The sequence below is a fragment of the Myotis brandtii genome, unplaced genomic scaffold, assembly GCF_000412655.1.
Source record: "Myotis brandtii unplaced genomic scaffold, ASM41265v1 scaffold973, whole genome shotgun sequence".
Lineage (NCBI taxonomy): Eukaryota > Metazoa > Chordata > Mammalia > Chiroptera > Vespertilionidae > Myotis > Myotis brandtii.
The window spans coordinates 670,116-679,361 of record NW_005372038.1 but is presented as its reverse complement, the minus strand read 5'-3'; the positions used below and the strand labels follow the sequence as shown (position 1 = coordinate 679,361).

General features: G+C 41.2%; 1 protein-coding gene across 2 annotated transcripts in view; it reads left to right on the top strand.

Annotated features, from left to right (window-relative positions):
- The first annotated feature begins 208 nt into the window (after positions 1-208).
- TRPC5 (transient receptor potential cation channel, subfamily C, member 5) overlaps positions 209-9,246 on the top strand; it is a 320,022-nt gene continuing 310,984 nt past the window's right edge. The window contains exons 1-2 of one of the 2 annotated variants that reach the window (XM_005886346.1): positions 209-262; positions 842-1,018. The gene's annotated coding sequence lies outside the window, so the exon portion shown is untranslated. Of the gene's footprint in view, positions 263-359; positions 471-841; positions 1,019-9,246 lie in introns of those variants that run through there. The other variant, XM_005886345.1, reaches the window with a different exon arrangement.

Here is a 9,246-nt window from a genome sequence, read left to right as displayed (position 1 = left end):
CCGGATCCCTGACTCCCCCGCCCCGCCCCGCCCGCCCCTGCTGAGAGCGGGGTGTGTGTGAGGCAACAGCCTGGGCTGGGGGGAGGTGAGAGGTGCTTTCACCCACCTCACGGTCTCTCCCCCACCCCCGCCCTCCTCTCTCTCACACATGTACACACACACACACAACGGGTTCTCCAGCTCGAAGCCACCCTAAGGGAGGGAGGAAGAACAGGAGCAGAGGAAGCAAGGAGCAGATAGAAAGGAAAAGGAAGAGCTCAGGGTTGGACATTTTTGGAGCTAGGGGTGGGGGAGAGAAAGGGAGCGCGCCTCCTAGATTTTCCCCCTCCCCTCTTTGCTTTTCTCTCCTCTTCGCTGTATATAGCATTTTCCAGAAGCGGCTGCAAAGGGGGACAGAAACCTAGTCCGGAAAGATTTTGAGGGGTGGCTGGGGCTTCCGCCAGCTTCTACCTAATAGCTGGAGCTTGAGTGTGCGTTCGTATATGTAAGAGTGTGAATGCGGTTTCTCTCTCTCTCTCTCTCTCTCTCTCTCTCTCTCTCTCTCCCTCTCCCCCTCTCTCCTCTCACCTCCTGTGTCAGTTACCCCTGTCAATTCCCCCGTGTCAGTTTCTTCTCTTGCTCTTACCCTGTGGCTGACTGCGTGAAGGGAGTGCGGGCATTTGAAGGGGCCCAGGTTAGCTGGGAGAACCAGGAGAAGCTAGTGAGAGGTAGAGCAAAGAGTTTCAGGGCGCTGACGAAGGCGAAAGGTATAGGAGGGCCGGCCAACGAAAGGGAAGTTTGGAGATGATTGAGGATCAAAGAGAGAAACCAAGGTAGGAGCCAATACTTTCGTCCCTCACAGCACCCCGCCCCTTTTGCTGTGCTCATCAGCCCACCCGCCCAGCAGCCTGGAGGCCCGGAGCTGTCCCAGGCGGCTCTTTGCGTGCTGCGGGAGAAGAGTCCTGTAAGGTGGCTGCACCGCGATCCCTAGCTCTGGGACACCAGACGACGCAGATCTGAATATATCACTTGACCAGGGGTAAGTGGACAAGTGGCCCCGTGCTCTCGGCTTTGCTGCAGGAGCGCTTCCAAAGGGTGGGAAGGTGCAGGTTGAGTGAAGGTGTGGGGATGGGGATGCTGAGGGCTGGGAAGCACTGGCTGGCTGGCTGTGGGCTGGGGTGGTAGGGAGCAGTGCAAAGGCAGCAACAGATTGTCTTTGGACCCAGGGAGAGAAATGTAGTGGGAGGAAACTCTAGGGGCATTGAGATAAGGTGGCTATTGGCAATGACCAAAAACATCCTTTTCACTTGGGATGTTCTCCTAAACCAGAGCTTTGCCCTACCTTTGGACAGCGATCTGCTCCATCCCTGGGTAGGTACTAAGCTCCCTGGGAACCTGCTCTCCTGCCTCTTCAAAATCAGCCCGGGAGGTGGGCATGGGAATAAGGACACTGGCCCTTTTGCCAAAAGCTACTTCAAGTTGCAGAGGGTGAGCTCATGGGGGTTCAGGAACAAGAAGAAGGCACTTCTTTTTGTTTTATATTCTTCAAATTTAAGAAATGGCCAGATTAATCTGCCTGGCTTCCTTAAATGGAACAGGAAATGCAGATGGGGGGGGGATCAGTCAGATCTCTGATCCAAAGTGGACACCCTCCTCCCTGCAAACATACACACTAACTTGGGCAGTCATGTTCATTACACACACACACACACACACACACACACACACACACACACACACACACACGTACTGGGCTGTATTCACAGATCCTGATCTTTCTCCCTGGTTTCTAAGAAGGAGACTGGAAGAAGGACTTATTCCACATTTCCAACCTGGGCTCTCGGGCCATAGTCAGGTGTGTGGTAATGGCTGAAGGGCTAAGCAGGTGTGCGGTAATGGCTGAAGGGCTAAGCAGGTGTGCGGTAATGGCTGAAGGGCTAGCAGTGTTATCACTCCCGCATGAAATGTCTGGAGTCTGGAAACCAGCCTGAAAGACAGTATCTTTGAACTTTACCTGAGTTTATTATACAAGTAGGAGAGACACAGTCTAATAAAAAAATGCTCTTTTTAAATATTGTTCATGTCAGCTCTGGCTTCAAATGAGAAATAATTACTCCATTGACATAGCACTCAGACCCACTTGCCTATTGCTATATATTTATCTCCATGGCATTTAGCAAATATGGCAAGTTTATATGTCAGCATTCATAATTGTCTATTGTCAATCTCGGGCATTTTTTGGTATTCTACAGATTATCTATATCATGTCTCTTTTCCCATAGACTCTTAAAAAGCTGAGATATAAATGATGTCAAATGGTACCTTTCACTCAATCTTTAACATCTGCTTATTCCAAATCAAAAGGCGTGGAAATACATTCACGTAGTACCAAGTTGGTTTCAAAGCAAATGGTTATCCTGGGATAAAGGAAATAAACAGGGTCAAGAGGAGCCTCTGTCACCCTGTTTGCAAGGTTGAAGGAAAAACTGAATGCCACTTGAAATCTATGTTTGGTCCCTGAGAGATGCTGGTTTCATGAAGTTTCACCATATATTGTGTGTGTGTGTGTGTGATGCTTTCATATAATGTGTGTGTGTGTGTGTGTGTGTGTGTGTGTGTGTGTGTGTATTTTTTCAAGGACCCGGATCAACCCCATGCTACAAATCTGGGCTCTGTGTGCCTGTGGCAGAGAGGAGAGCAGTTGAATTTGTGCTTCCAAAGCACCCAGGCTCTTCTATTAAACTTTCTGCTTATTACTATGTTACTGGAATACAAAGAATTACCTCCTTCCAATTCAGAAAATGAGAGAAACCAATTTTTGCATTAAGTGGAACTGTTTATGTGGCATCAGGCAATTTGTTCTAATGCTCACTGCTGAGGGACAGAATGGAACAAGGATTACTCAAGCAGGATCTGAAAAGGTGCCCATTCTGTTACTTTTTAAAGGAAATCATAAGCAAATATCTTCTTAGATACATTAAAATTACACTTTATCACAAATAGCAAAGACCAGGCTGCAGACAGGTAGCAAAGAAGTGGCAGTTTCATACTCGGGAAGAACTGAAAGTGTCAACAGGGATGAAGCCTAAGGTGTAGGCCTTTGCTCTGTTCTTGGTGATGTATCTGGCTGCCGCAGTGGATCCTGTTTCATGGTTCCTCAGGGACAAGGAGGTAGGCAGTGCAGGGATCCAGAACCAATGATATTGCCAGTTGTATTGACACAGGTTCACTTGACTTCAGTGTATGTTCCAACATAGAGACCTAGATTATATCTGCCATCTCTACCAGCTGTAAGAGTGATAGTCCTATAATCCCCTTCTTCCTCGAATTAACAACCAAAATCAGAATGTCACACAGAAACACAGCACTTAGTGAAGGCTTGGCCAGAAAATTAGAGGAGGAATAGGACAGAACCCAAAGATGTTTTGAAATACATGGAAAGAAAACCATCCTGGTATTTGATTTCCTTTACTTAGGCTAGAGATAGAATTAGTCCACAAAATTGATTCAGATTGAAGCACCCTAAAATTGCCTACAATTTGTCATATAAACCCTGAGTAAATAGTGATAGAATTCCTTAGAACCAGAGAATTTGACATATTGGAGTACATTTTTACCTTTGCTATCTCATTTTACTCCTTAGCATATTAAATTCTTATCTACTAGCCATGCAGGTGCTTAATTATCGAATGAATACTTCAAATGTGTCATGCTACTTTCCTTCAGCCTGCTTCCAAATATTCAAAGTTGTCTTTTGCCATGGCTCCACCACTGAAGGAGAGGGGCCAAAACATTTCTACCTGCTTTTCTTCTGCCAAACGTCCTCATTTTTAGCTAAGTACACTAAGCTATTCAGAAGTCTCTTGTTAGCTGGGCAATATGAGAGGCAGGACATTTCTCCCCAAGGTGCCACCAACCTAATCTGGCCTTGTCATTTTCCAGGTTATCAGGGAGGGGTATGACAAAGTTTTCAGCCTGCAGACAGAAATTATATTTAATTCTAGGCATAATTGAGCTAATCAACCCCAGATTAGGGATAAATTGAGACTAGCCACCAAGCCCAGAGCTTATAGCTGAGGTTTCCATAGTGTCATCCTTTCTAAAACTCATGTGCCTTTCCTTCTGTTGATGGGTCTCTTAAGCCCTTTGTCCAGTGAGACTAACCAACCCATCCCAATAGCAAAGGTTGAATTCTGAATGACTCAGCTGTGGTCTTATAAACAAACATGTACATCATGTTCCACTGAGTAAGAACAGATGATTTCAAAATAATAATAATAACAATAATAATAATATCTGCTGGAACAAAGCAAAAATTATAGTTCACTGGTTTAAGGGCACTTTGCAAGCTTCCTATGTTTGGTTCTCTATCACCCATTGCAGATTTGGCACTTAAATGCAACTGCCCCAGCTTTTTGCCTCAGCAAAAGAAAGAGAAGATAGTGGAAACATGCAAGGATCATGGCAGAATCCAATATCTTCACTTCATCTATAGAGAAATTGCAACCCAGAGAGTAGAAATGATGAAATCACACAGCTAGTTAGTGACAGAACCAAAACCAGAATTCAAGACTGCCTGCTAGTACTAAATAAATTTCCTAAAGCTCTGTGGAGATCTCTCCAAGAAATCAAAAGGAAACTAAAGCCAGGTTTACTAAGATCACAACCCTCTACTTCCATCCCATACTCATATTTACATGTTTATATTTACATGTTCATTGCCATATATTTGTGACTTGTCTTCTTAATCCCCACTCCCCTCTAACATACACACACACACACACACACACACACACACACTTACACACACATGCACACACATACATGCTTCTATTTTGCTAGCTAAGAAAACATGGCATATTCTACAGCTAGCATATTCAGGTGGAGGGCAGAATTAAACATGATGAAGATTTAACTGCTCACACTTTTCTTGCTGATCTGGTTCACAAGGCACCTAGAAAACCGAGTCTCTGCAGCTCCCTATTAATTTTAAGTAATAGAAGCTGGTGAAATCCAGTGACTATGGCTCTGGTTCTATACACTCAGTCTTGGATTGGCACCCATAAATGCCCATGCACACACACACACACACACACACACACTTTCTGAAAAAAATTAAAACAAAGGAAATAAAAAATACAAGTCAGATGGTTTTATAGTAGACTATGATAAAAAGAAGTTTTGTTAGGAGTCTGGGGTGGTATTGTTTCTTAATTCCATTCCCTAGGATCTATGCTTGGTTTCCATTAATCCACCTCAATATTAGTCAATGATGGAGGTTGTTGCTATAACTTTCTTTTAGAATCTAAGAAAATAGGCTGATGCAAACATGTCCATTACAGCCCAGAAGGAGGATGTGGAGAACTTTTACATTATAGTGAGGATATCACAAGGTGAAGAAAGAGAGGCTAAGATGAAGTGGGCTTGGGTTTTGCTATTCTAAGTGTGGTCACCACACCAGTAGCACTACCATCCACTGGAAGCTATTTATAAATGCAGAATTTTAGACCTTTCATTAGACTTACTGAATTGGAATCTGATTTTTAAGAAGATCCTCAATGATTTGTTTGCATACTCAAGTTTGAGAGTCACTGAACTAGAGTTTATCCCCAAAATCATCTGAAAGTCATTTGAGAAGAGACAATGTGTGCTAGGCATTTAGGGACAATTCATGCAGCTTATCACTAAAAAATAAAAATATAAAATTTCCCCAGGTCCACTTCTATCGTTATCCAGCATAAAAGCATTAAGTGTAGGCAGGAGAGATTATTCAAAGGGAGTCAGACCACAGGATTGTTCTGTTTACCAGAAGAACTTGGGTTTGGGGACTCACACAAACCTGAGTTCAAATCTTAGCTGTGTCCACGAATAACTCGCTGTGTAAATTAGTACCAGGTACTTTGAGCCTCACATACTTGATCAGTATAAAGGGATTAACATTAAAATTGAGTTGTTAAGAAGATTAACTGAGACACTATAAGACACTAACCTACTGTGAACAATCAAAACATGAAAGATATTATTATAAGTAATATGATTTGGCCAATAATTTTAGTTTTCTAGAAAACTCATCACTTGATGTGATGTCTTGAGGTACCTAGCATCTTGGTGTGAATCACATTGGGATTTTCACAGATATAATACTAAGAAAGACACAGAAAAGTATTTGAACAAAGTGGAGGTCCAAAAACAAATATTATTCTGGAAAAATTAGAGGTGTCCCTAATCACTTCGAAGAATAAGACTAAAGTCAGAAGTGACCCTATTCTATATAGCATGTCTCAAAATTATCAAGTTAGAAAGTTAGTTTGTAGTGAGGTTCTTTCTGCATGTTTGCATATATATGCAGTAGTGAAACACATGTACATACAGACCTATCCAGACACACACACACACACACACACGCGCGCACGCGCACACACACACACACACACACACACACACACACACACATATGTCCTTCAATGGACCAACTATGAAAAAGTCAAAGATGAAACAGCATTCTAGGGGCAGAAATAAATACTATTGGATTTCGGGCCTGATAGCAATCTGTAAAGATGGGTAAATAATAACTCCTACTACACAGGATGAATGTGAGATAATATTTGGGTTAAAACAATGGTTTAGGTAAAGACATAGCAGAGAAAGTCAATAAATAGATATTTCTTTTTAAAAAAAATACGTGTTTATTGATTTGAGGGAGAGAGAGGGAAAGAGAGAAACAGATGAGAGAGAACCATGGATGGTTGCTTCCTGCATGCCCGTCTATGGGGGCAAAGTAGAGAAACTCAATAAATATTTCTTAATTTTAGCCAACAAAGGGGGCAAAAATGTTACAGATAATTCCCCAGCTTAGCTACAATGATTTTTCCTCCAGAAGCTAGTGGTGTTATATAAGAAATACTTTACCTTACCAACACCTTACAAAGGTCAGCTCAACAACAGTTAACACCTAGAGAGTGCTCAGTTATGTGCCAAACATTTTACACGCAGTATCTCATTTAAATCATCATAACAACTCCATGAAATGGATACATTATCATCTTTATTTTGCAGATGAACTCAAAGGAATTAAATAACTTGTTCATTTTATAATTTAATAACATAGGTAAATATTATGCCTATCACTATTTTATAGGTGAAAAAAAAAGCAGATCCTACTTTCTCCCAGCTCATAGTGCTCTCTATCTGCTCTATTTTTCTCACCTGTAAAATATGGAACTGGAGAGCATTATGCTAAGTGAAATAAGCCAGTTGGAGAAAGATAAATATCACATGATCCTCACTCGTATGTGGGATATAATGATCAACATAATTTGATGAACAAGAATAGATCGATCTAGAGACAAATGGTAGGGGAGGGGGAGTTAGAGAGCAACCAAAGGACTTATATGCGTGCATATTAGCATAACCAATGGACACAAACACTGCAGCAGTGGGGGCTTGCCTGGGGTTGGAATGGCTGGGTGGGGGGTCATTTGGGGGAAAAAGGAGACATATGTAAAACTTTAGACAATAAAAAAGAAAAAATATATGTACCTATGATTATTGAATTTTATAACTTCCAATAAATTTTATAAATTTCAACAAAATCACTAAGCAGTAGATTCTCTAAAGACTTATTGATTGGCATATCTAATCTAGACAACCTGATTGCAAAGACACAGAAACAGACACCACAAACTCTGGGTCCCATTCCCTTGGCATGTTTGAAACCTCAAGCTTCTTTTGGAACAGAGGATGCCCAACATCTATTGATATTTAAGAGAATAAGATTAGTGTGGCATCCAAAATCTTATAATAGACAATGTAAATCACTAATTGATAAGATTTCTGGGATCACCCTAAATTGAAAATAGCAATTGCTATCAATTATTGAACATATTTGTATTAGTTCTTTATTGTGGCCATAACAGAACTCCACAATTTAGCAGTTTTAAACATCACTAATTTATCATTGTTATAGTTCTATAGGTCAGAAGTCTGACTTGAGAATCATTAAAGTAAAATCAAGTTGTCAGCAGGCCTGAATTCACTTCTGGAGACTCCAAGGAAGAATCCATTTCCTTGCCTATTCAGGTTGTTGCTATAATTTACTTCCTTACAGTTGTAGGACAGAAGTCTTGATTTATTTGCTGGTTGTCAGTTGAAGGACATGCCTAGCTTCTAGCGGCCGCACACATTCCTTAGCCCATGGCCCCATTCTTCCAACTTCAAAGCCAGCAAAGGCAGATTGAGTACCTCTCACGCTTTGAATATCTTCTGCCTCTTCTTCCTTTGCATCTCTCTCTAACTATCATGCTTCCCTCTCTGCTTTTGAGAGCCCATGTGATGACATGGAGCTCACTGGATAATCCAGAATAATGTCTCCATCAGCCTTAATTCCATCTGAAAAATCCCTTTTGTCATGTAACCTAACAGAGTCACAGGTTCTGGGGATGGATTGACATATTTAGAGGGTCATTATCCTGCCTACCACAATCTTCTTTGTGTTGAGTGGTACAAGTACGTTATCTGAATCTTCAATACAGTCTTTTGTGATAGTTATTATTATCCCCACTTAACAGATTAGGAAACAGGATTAGGCAAGTTAAGTTGCATGCCTAATATAACATAGCTAGTCAATGATGGAGGTAGGATTAGAATATTGGTCTCTCTTCCTCCAAGTCTTGCATTTTCCCTTGGCCTCCTCATTGCCAGAAAGCTCTTTTGTTTGTTATTTTTATTTTCCTTGTTGTTATTCTTTTGTGCTTTCTCCTTTTTATTTAAATGATTGACTAGGTAATTTATGTCTATGGTTAAATAATCAAAATACATATATAAAAAGGCATTTAATGGAAAAGCTTGCTCCTAATCTGTTTCACATCTATTTTATTGCCACAACCCACCCGCCCCCATTTTATTTTTCCCTCTAGAACTTCTGGATGAAAGTACAAGAAACTGTGAATTAATGTTCAGAAAAATCTTTACTTCAAAACAAAATCTCTCAAACTACAGCTCAAATCCATTTTGTCCTTTTGTAGTATTCTCTCTACAGTGTAACTTTGGAAGAACTAACATCCGTGTTAAAGGCCAAGTCTTTGGACCAATCAGTTATCCAAGCAACTCATGATTATGCCCACTTTTTAAAATGTTTTATAGTCCCTTTGGCCCTGTGACACTCACCTGAATACTCTGTACTCTGATGCCTCCATATTATCCCACCAATGCTATCTGAAAATTCCAGAATACAGGAATTCCAGTATTTACAAAGGGGAGACAGAGGAG